This window comes from Kogia breviceps, chromosome 17 (assembly GCF_026419965.1).
Source record: "Kogia breviceps isolate mKogBre1 chromosome 17, mKogBre1 haplotype 1, whole genome shotgun sequence".
Classification (NCBI taxonomy): Eukaryota; Metazoa; Chordata; class Mammalia; order Artiodactyla; family Physeteridae; genus Kogia; species Kogia breviceps.
Genome location: NC_081326.1, coordinates 76,593,040 through 76,602,331, shown reverse-complemented (window position 1 = coordinate 76,602,331; position 9,292 = coordinate 76,593,040). Strand labels below are relative to the sequence as shown.

Genomic DNA, 9,292 nt, shown 5'->3' with positions numbered 1-9,292 from the left:
CGGGGAAGGCGGCAGTGGGTGTGGGAGACCTCGCTGGGGGCCGTCTCAGTGGGGTGTGGGGACAGAAGGCTGCCTTAACGGGGATCAAAAGTGAGTCGGAGGACAGGAAGTGGACACACGTCTGGGGAGTTCTGCTTGGCGGGGGCCGGGCAGAGAACTGGTGGGACACGTGCTTGTGGGGTCAGGGGAGGGCTGGCCAGCCTTCCACAGAGGTTCGAACAGTCCAGCCACAGCGACAGGAGGAGACAGAGGGATGGCGGACACAGGCAGGGCACACGTGGGGCTGGGGGGGTGCAGACACTCCCTGTGGGCTGTTTCTATGTGTCGATGACATAGGAAGCAAGGCCCCCGCTGAGAGTGGGCCGAGGAGGGGTGCTGGAGGTCACAGGAGGCAAGGAGGACGGCTAAGGACAAGGGGGGTGGGGCTTCCTGGTGGGGCGGGGGCCCCAGCTGGGATGTGGCTGCCCAGAAGGCAGAGGGCCCGGTTTAACCAGGGTTTAAGGGGGTGAGAGGGAGCAGGCAGCCAAGTGATGCTTTGCATACTCAGCCTCAGTGATGGGCTGTGACACCTAAGAGAAGGAAAACACCCATCATTCCAAGGACTCATTCGTGACCTAATCCAGAAAGATTCAGATTCTGGATGGTGGTAAGTCTGATGTCACAGCTGAACACCTTGTTGTCAGACAGGTTTGGATACAAATTATAAAGTGTTCTTTTTGTTTGTTTGTTTGTTTTGCGGTACGCGGGGCTCTCACTGCCGCGGCCTCTCCTGCTGCGGAGCACAGGCTCCGGACGCGCAGGCTCAGCGGCCGTGGCTCACGGGCCCAGCCGCTCTGCGGCATATGGGATCTTCCCGGACCGGGGCACGAACCCGCGTCCCCTGCATCGGTGGGCGGGCTCTCAACCACTGCGCCACCAGGGAAGCCCTATAAAGTGTTTTTGACACCTGCCCAGTCAGTCAACTGACAACAAGGCTCTTACCCCAAATCTGGGACCACCTAGACATAGCTAACCTCGAAAATATATATCATCGGAAAATATGCATCCTTTATTTACCAAGCAAAAAAGGGGCATAATTCAGTGGAACCAAAGCTTCCTTTTCCCTGAAAACCTGTTTCTATTTTCCACGTATGACTAATTTTTAATCTCAGTGACTGAGCGGTAATGCCATTGTCACTGATGCTGACAATGGGGTTTTTAAGAAGCATATGATGGATGTTGCCTTCATGGTATCCTTTTTTGGTTATCGTTCCGTGGCGTTCTGAATAAAATGAGTTCAGCCTCCGTGGGGCTCTAGCAAATCCAGGCGCAATTGTAGATTAGATGCCATCTTTATGCAAAGCTTCCACAGCACACACTGGGTTGGCAGTGAGGGGCTGTCGACACGACAGAAGGCTTCCGTCTAGCCATTATTCACCAAAGCAGGAAAACAGCCATTTACCTAACGTCCATTTGTTAAGAAGGCAGGAAAATGGCATCTTTAATAACGTCAAACAAAGGCACCAGAACTTATAAAAAAACAACCAAATTGTAAAGTAAGGAGCATGTTTGTAATAGCCTCCTCTGTTTTCACCAAAGGTACGTTTTTAGGCGGTTTTCCTGTGATGGGGTTTTAGGGTCAGAGGACAGCCCCACCCACACAACCATGCAAACTGGAACCCTGGGTGTCATCCTCAACTCCTCTCGACCCCACCTCCACCATCCTCCGCTGGCCGACCTCACTGCCGTCTCCCACGGGACCAGGCACTGAGTTTCCCGCAGGCCTCTCTGCCCCAAGAGCTGTCCTGCCCACTGAGGCTCGTTCATCCCTCTAAATGCAATGGGAGCACGTTATCTTTCCTAACCTGACAGTACCCGCCCCCCCCCCTCCGCCTGCACCATCACATATCACATCCACGCCTCGCCGGCCCTTACTCAATCCCAGCCCGCGCACGCAGGTGCATGTGCACGCTCACACACATACATGCACGCTCACACACTTGGGCCGAGATCTCCCGCGGGGCCCTTGACCCTGGGCTGCCCCCTCGTCGATCCCACCCACCCTGCCAGGGCCCAGCTCTGCGCGCCCCCCCCTCCCGCACCTCCTGCCAATGAGGAGTTCGCGCCCCAGGCCCACAGTTGCTGTGCGGCGCAGGAGCCCCGCCCCACGCTTGCGCCTCCTGCCTTCCCGGCGGCCCCCGCGGCGCCGAGGCGTGGCACGTGGTGGTGGCGGCTGCGCACGCGCGGACATAATGGCAGGAGAGGGCGCGTCGGTAGACGGTGCGCTCGCTGTGGAGCCCGAGGCTTCGAGGAACCGCAGGTGGGACTTCCGGAACGCGCGGGTGGGGCCCGGAGGGGGACATTCTCCCCAGTCTCCCCTTCTCCGTACGTTCGAGCGGGGCCTGCGGGGCCTCCTGTGCCTGACCAGCTCCCTAGGAAATGGTCGTGGGCCGGCGCTGACACACGCAAGTCCCTCGGTGCCCGGGCTCCAGTTCCCGCCGGGGGCCGCCTTGGAACCCAAATATCCGCCTTAGGGCCTGGGTTGTCCTCATTGTGGAGCCGCCCGCCCCATTTCCTGATCTGCCTTCTTTGTCTTCACCACGTACTGGCGTTCACCTTGTTAACGCCACGAGTTTACAGCTTTCTTTTCCTTTTCCTTTTGGTCTGATGCATATAAAGCCGTAAGTACTCCGCTGGAATTGGCAAACAGGCTTTTTTCAGTGGAGTTGATGCCTGCCTTCAAGATAGTTAATTGTGATGTTTCAAAATATAAAGATGAGGACACATAAAACGCGGGACAATGCTCAGGACCTGTTAACTGAAACTGTTCCAGGAGACTGTTTCTGTAGTAATGGGGTCAAGAATGACACGCACCTCCTGGTGCACCTGTTCTATAGAGACCTTGTGAACAGTGGGCCTTTGCTCTTCTAGTCGTGGGTTGATGTGAGTTAGCTGTTGATGTGTTTTAGATGTAGACTCAGCCACGGGCATGACAGGCCATAGAATGTCCCTGCACATGGGCCCAGGCTCACCTCCTTTCCGACTGACCTGCTCCTTACCTGGGGTCCTCTGTGATGCATCTCAGCTCTGTTTTCTCACAGTTGGAGAGACACGGTTACAGGTAAAGAAGAGGCTATGGGAGATGGTCAAGTGTCCGATTTGAAGCCATTCTCCGTGAAGGATGAGGTTGCCCTCACAAGGTAACTGAATGTTTTTGGGAAGAAGTTGCCTTTGCTTAGTGGATTGTGATTTATTTTTTTTGCGGTACGCGGGCCTCTCACCGCCGTGGCCTCTCCCGTTGCGGAGCACAGGCTCCGGACGCGCAGGCTCAGCGGCCATGGCTCACGGGCCCAGCCGCTCCGTGGCACGTGGGATCCTTCCGGCCTGGGGCACGAACCCGCGCCGCCTCCCCTATCGGCAGGCGGACTCCCAACCACTGGCCATCAGGGAAGCCCCGGCTTGTGATTTTTATTAATGAGCTGGCTCAACTCTTGAAATGCGCTAGTCTAATTGGCCCCATCCCTGCGCTAGTGGAAAATGGGATGGGGAGAGTGTGTGCACACAGACATGGCCCAGGTGGTGTCGAGCAAGGAAGGAGTCTGGTGTCAGGCTGGGGAGGGAGAGGACGGGGTGATCCTATCGCTTTTCTGTGCAGTTTGTATTTCTTCAAGCCAGAGACATCGTTTCAATGTTGGCTTTACATTTCCTCCCTTGGGACGTGCATTAAAATTTTTTTTTTCATTAAAGGAAGAGGGAGAATACTGACCAGGTGAACCTAGAAAACCCAAAGAAACCGAAAGTGAAGGAGCCAAACCAAAAAGATCAGGGAAGATGTGGGAAAGACCAGGTTTTTTGAATCTTTCATTTACTGCTAATGTTCTAGTTTTAAACTTAACAGTCTTCAGTAAGTTAAGTTTTTCATTTTTTAAAAAATCCGTAAGCTTTTCTTAGTCTGTATGGCATTTTGAGAGTTTTAAAAACGTACACTTTGTGTGTAAAGTACATTTATTTCTAATTTCAGAAGGCGCGCTGCTTTCTGTGTTGTGCCTGGGCCTTGGAATCAGTTCTGGGAGGGGTGGGTTTGGTTACGCATTACTCAGAATCCTTTGCGGCTGCGCCCTCGGCTGAGTTCTAAGGACTGGGAAGCTGCCGGCTGGGGGCGTCATGGTGTCTTGGACCTTGCTCACTTCCTGAGGGTCATGTGTGCTCTTCCCCGGGGCCACTTCAGAACACGTTGATGGTGGTCTCTTTAGTGTTTTAACAGAAGTTCTAACCATTACCGCAACATGGAAATGTTCTCAGTAAAACTCTCTGTCTTCTTGTGACTCGTAGCAGCGCCTGAAGGAAGAAAGTACATTCTCCATTTCAGAAGATATCAGGTAGGGTTTGTTCTGTGTCCCTTTCCTCTGTGCAGGAGGTGAGGTAGGGTGGGGAGGATGCCACGGTGGGAGGGGTGGCGACATCACCTTCAGTCCTGAGTCTGGCCTTGCCATTGGAACTGGGACCTGCACTCCCTGTTTTTATCCAGCCTTTGCTCTCACGTGAGCAGAAGTGAAGAACCCAGTAGAACCACAGAACGACTGGTACAGGAGCCGCTGGCTGCTGAGCAGGACATCAGGCTTTTGCGCCTTCTGTGAAGGCCAAGGACTGGCCCCCCTCCCCTGCCCTCGGTCCTCTCTTCTGTGGTTTTTATTTTATCAGTAAACAAAGGGTCTTGTCAGAAATAATTGTAAGCTAGGTAACAATCAACGTAACCACATCTTTTTCAAAGAATAGAACCGAAAATAGTTTAAAAGGCTTTAGGCATATGGTTGTCCCTGGCTTTTCTTTATCTCTTCTGTTTTCTACCACTTTCTTGTCTCAGAGGATAGTATAAATAGCTCTCTTTGTCCAGTAGAACAAAGAAAAAACCTGATGGAAAAAAACCGTGGTAGGTTTTGCTTTTGGAAACTTTGGTGCTGGAAACCCGTGTGGCTTGATGACAGGATTTGCGTATCAGTTCATGGTGACAGGAGTCTAGGCTTTAGAACTAGGCACTTGAAGCTCTGTTGTTCTAAATAGTATTTCCAGTTTTGAATGAAGCACCTGGCCTCGGAGTACAGGATTAGTTTAATTTGATGTTTTCTCCGAGTCATGTCAAATCATGTTTATTCGTTTCCCGTAATCGGGTGCGGGAGTGGGGTGGGGGGAGGGAGGGCCGCTCCCTTTTCTGGCTGCTGTTTGGTCCCTCTCTCCCTGCTGGGCCCCGCGCTGTGAGTGCTGCAAGAACTTCTGAGCAGCCTCCTGGGTATGCAGCTCACACACCATCCACTTGGGGATCGTTATGGTGAAGCGTCTCGAATGTTAAACGCTGCTGAAATTTTACAGAACTGCTTGGCCAGACAGACAGAAATGCGTGCGACCCAGGTCTCGCTTGTGGGCCTCGTCGTGCGGCCCCTGCGCTGTGAACAGGGGCAGGATTTCTCCTGTGCCTGGTGTTCTGTCCCAACTCTTCTTTTTCTCTCACAGAAAATGTCAGAAATTTTGGGAAACTTTCCTTTTGTGTTTGTTTTTCTTGTGATAACATTCATATAATGTAAAATTCATCATTTTAACCATTTCAGAGTGTACAGTTCCTTGGTACTAAGGACATTCACAGTCTTGGACAGCTATCAGCACGATCTAATTCCAGAATTTTTTCAGCACCTCAAAGGGAAACCCCATACCCCTCATGTCCCTCTTCCCCCGGCCCCTGACAACCTCTCATCAGCCTTTTATTTCTACGAATTTGCCTATTCTGGGTATTTTGTACAAGTGGATCATACAATATTTGTCCTTTTGTGTCTGGCTTCTTTCACTTAACATATTTTCAAGATTCATCCACATTGTAGCATGTATAAGCACTTCATTTTTATTTATTTTAAAAATTATGTATGTATGTATGTATTTATTTTTGGCTGTGTTGGGTCTTCGTTGCTGCGCGCGGGCTTTCTCTAGTTGTGGCGAGCGGGGGCTTCTCTTCGTTGCAGTGCGTGGGCTCTAGGTGCGCGGGCTTCAGTAGCTGTGGCTCGCGGGCTCTAGGGCACAGGCTCGGTAGTTGTGGCGCACGGGCTTAGTTGCTCCGCGGCATGTGGGATCTTCCCAGACCAGGGCTTGAACCCGTGTCCCCTGCATCGGCAGGCGGATTCTTAACAACTGCGCCACCAGGGAAGCCGCGGCACTTCATTTTTATGGCTGAAAATATTTTACTGTTTGAGTATAGCGCTTTTTGCTTATCTGTTCATCTGTTGATGGACATTTTGGGTTGTTTCCAGCTTTGGGCTCTTGTCAGTATTGCGGCTGTGAACATTCCCTCGCCATATTTGTATGAACACCTAGGAGTGGAGTTGCTGGTCTTGTGGTAGCTGTTTGCCTCGCTCCGGCACTGCCACACTGTTTCCCCGGGGTGGCTCCACAATTTTACATTCCCACCAGCAATATACGAGGCGCTTGACTTCTCCACATGCCTGCCAGCACTTGCTATTGTCCATCTTTTCGCTGTAGCCATCCTAGTGGGTGTGAAGTGAACTGTTTTGGGTGGTCAGTGAACTGGTAGCAGGCCTCCCTTGCCCTCCGTAACCCAGTGCCTGGCCCCCCGGGGCCTGTTCCCATGGCGGTGTTTGGGTGGTGGCTGAAGGGGCTGCCCTGCCGCTCCTGCTCGGGCCTGTTGTGTCTGATCTTCTCTCCATTTAGCTTGGGTTTTGTTTCTGAATGTGTTTCTCACAATTACTACTTTTTTTTTTTTTTTTTTTTTGGGTACGTGGGCCTCTCACTGTCGGGGCCCCTCCCGTTGTGGAGCACAGGCTCCGGACGCGCAGGCTCAGCGGCCATGGCTCACGGGCCCAGCCGCTACGCGGCACGTGGGATCTTCCCGGACCGGGACACGAACCCGCGTCCCCTGCATCGGTGGGCGGGCTCTCAACCACTGCGCCACCAGGGAAGCCCACAATTACTACTTCTTAAAGGTTACTTTTGAAGGACCGTTTTTCTAAATAGATGATTTCCTGGCAGTCGTCGTTTTTTTTCTTTAATTTTTAAATTTTTTGGCTGTGCAGCATGCGGGATTCTAGGTCCCCCAAGCAGGGATGGAACCTGCGTCCCCTGCATTGGAAGCGTGGAGTCTTAACCACGGACCACCAGGGAAGTCCCATGTCAGTCACAATATTGACAGGGGCCGGGGGTGCGCAGAGGTGGACCTGGTGGGTGACAGGGCTGGCTCTGCCATCCGCTCTTTCTGCAGCCCCTGCAGGTCTCCTGTGGTCAGGAGGTGTGCCAGGGGTGCTTTTGCAGCTTCCAGCAGCTCAGTGTCAAACTGGAGTTGGGCTCATTCACCCCCTGCCCACAGATGTCCTATGAATATGCTCATGTTTACCAAGCATGTTGTGAAAAATAGAAGAGTCCAGGTCTTCCCTGGTGGCGCAGTGGTTGAGAGTCCGCCTGCCAATGCAGGGGACACGGGTTCGTGCCCCGGTCCGGGAAGATCCCACATGCCACGGAGCGGCTGGGCCCGTGAGCCACGGCCGCTGAGCCTGCGCGTCCGGCGCCTGTGCTCCGCAACGGGAGAGGCCACAACAGTGAGAGGCCCGTGTACCTCAAAAAAAAAAAAAAAAAAATAGAAGAGTCCATTGAAAAGACTGGAGACTCTAGTCTGTAATGTAGGTTATTTATCTGTTTTTTGGTTATCTGTTTTCAAAATGGTAGGCTTTCTAAGTGAACAGCAGATTTATGTATTTACGTATGGTTTTGTATTCTAGATCTGCACAGACTACCAAGCCTGTGAAGACGCATAACAGTGAAAAGCTTTCCAAGAAAAAAGGCCAGGTAATGTCTTCAGGTGTGGTTCTCATGATCAGCTTTCTAGGCACTCGTGCTTGGGTGTTTATTCTTGTAAGTGTAAGAAGGCAATGAATGGGTATTTCCCTGGCGGTCCAGTGCTTAAGACTCCATGCTTCCACTGCAGGGGGCATGAGTTCCATCCCTGGTACCACGCAGCGTGGGCAAAAAAAAGACAGTGAATGACCTTACTGTCTGACTTTCTTTCTTTAAAAAAATATTTATTTATTTATTTTTTGTGGCTGTGTCAGGTCTTAGTTGTGGCACGTGGGATCTTTTTTTTTTTTTTTTTTTGTGGTACGCAGGCCTCTCACTGCTGTGGCCTCTCCAGGCTCTGGACGCGCAGGCCCAGCGGCCACGGCTCACGGGCCCAGCCGCTCCGCGGCACGTGGGATCCTCCCGGACCGGGGCACGAACCCGTGTCCCCTGCGTTGGCAGGCGGACCCTCAACCACTGTGCCTCCAGGGAAGCCCGGCACGCGGGATCTTTGTTGAGGCGTGTGGGATCTTTTGTTGCAGTGCACGGGTTTCTGTCTAGTTGTGGCCTGTGGGATCCAGAGTATGTGGGGTCTGTAGTTTAGGCACATGGACTCTAGTTGAAGTACACGAGCTCAGTAGTTGCGGCACGTGGCATTAGTTGCCCCGTGGCATGTGGGATCTTAGTTCCCTGACCAGGGGTTGAACCCGTGTCCTATGCATTAGAAGGCAGATTGTTTTTTTGTTTGTTTTTTTTGTTTTTTTTTTGGTGGTACGCAGGCCTCTCACTGCTGTGGCCTCTCCCATTGCGGAGCACAGGCTCCGGACGCGCAGGCTCAGTGGCCATGGCTCACGGGCCCAGTCGCTCCGCTGCATGTGGAATCCTCCCGGACCGGGGGAACAAACCCGTGTCCCCTGCATCAGCAGGCAGGATCTCAACCACTGCGCCACCAGGGAAGCCCTGGAAGGCAGATTCTTTACCACTGGACCACCAGGCAGATCCCCTGTCTGACTTTCTAATAGGAATGTGTTGTGAAATGAGTCTGTGGAGCCTGGCTGGGGGAAGTGGCATTGGAATAGCTGCTCCTCCTGTGCCCTTGCCCGGTGGGGTTTGTGCCCGGGGGCAGTGCCCTGCCCTGGGTTCCACTCCTGACAAGGGCCAGGACGGCTGAGACACAGAAGCTACTTTTTGAAGCTCCTTTGGAGGCAGTAGAGGCGCATAGTCTGGATTTGTTGCCCCTCTGACGGCGGCGCCTGTGGGGAAGGGCAGGGCAGGACGTGGTGAGTAAAGCAGTCACTGGGGTCTGCGACCTGGGCGGCTGCTGCCTGTGGGGCGTGGCCCACTCACAGCGTGCTCTCTCTTCTGCACAAGGTGCCAAGGCTACAGCAAGGCCCTGGGGACGAGAGGAAGATGGCCCTCGGTGCTCTCCAGGTGTCCTCTGAGGATGGGCCACTGCAGGCTGTGCCCAGCGGCCAGGACGGTGGGA

At 53.2% G+C, this 9,292-nt stretch overlaps 1 long non-coding RNA gene across 1 annotated transcript; it reads left to right on the top strand.

Annotated features, from left to right (window-relative positions):
- Window positions 1-4,112: 4,112 nt before the first annotated feature.
- Window positions 4,113-9,286, top strand: LOC136792924 (uncharacterized). The gene is made up of 3 exons (XR_010837545.1): window positions 4,113-4,358; window positions 7,752-7,818; window positions 9,178-9,286. It is a non-coding gene; the product is annotated as an uncharacterized lncRNA (long non-coding RNA).
- The last annotated feature ends 6 nt before the right edge of the window (window positions 9,287-9,292 follow it).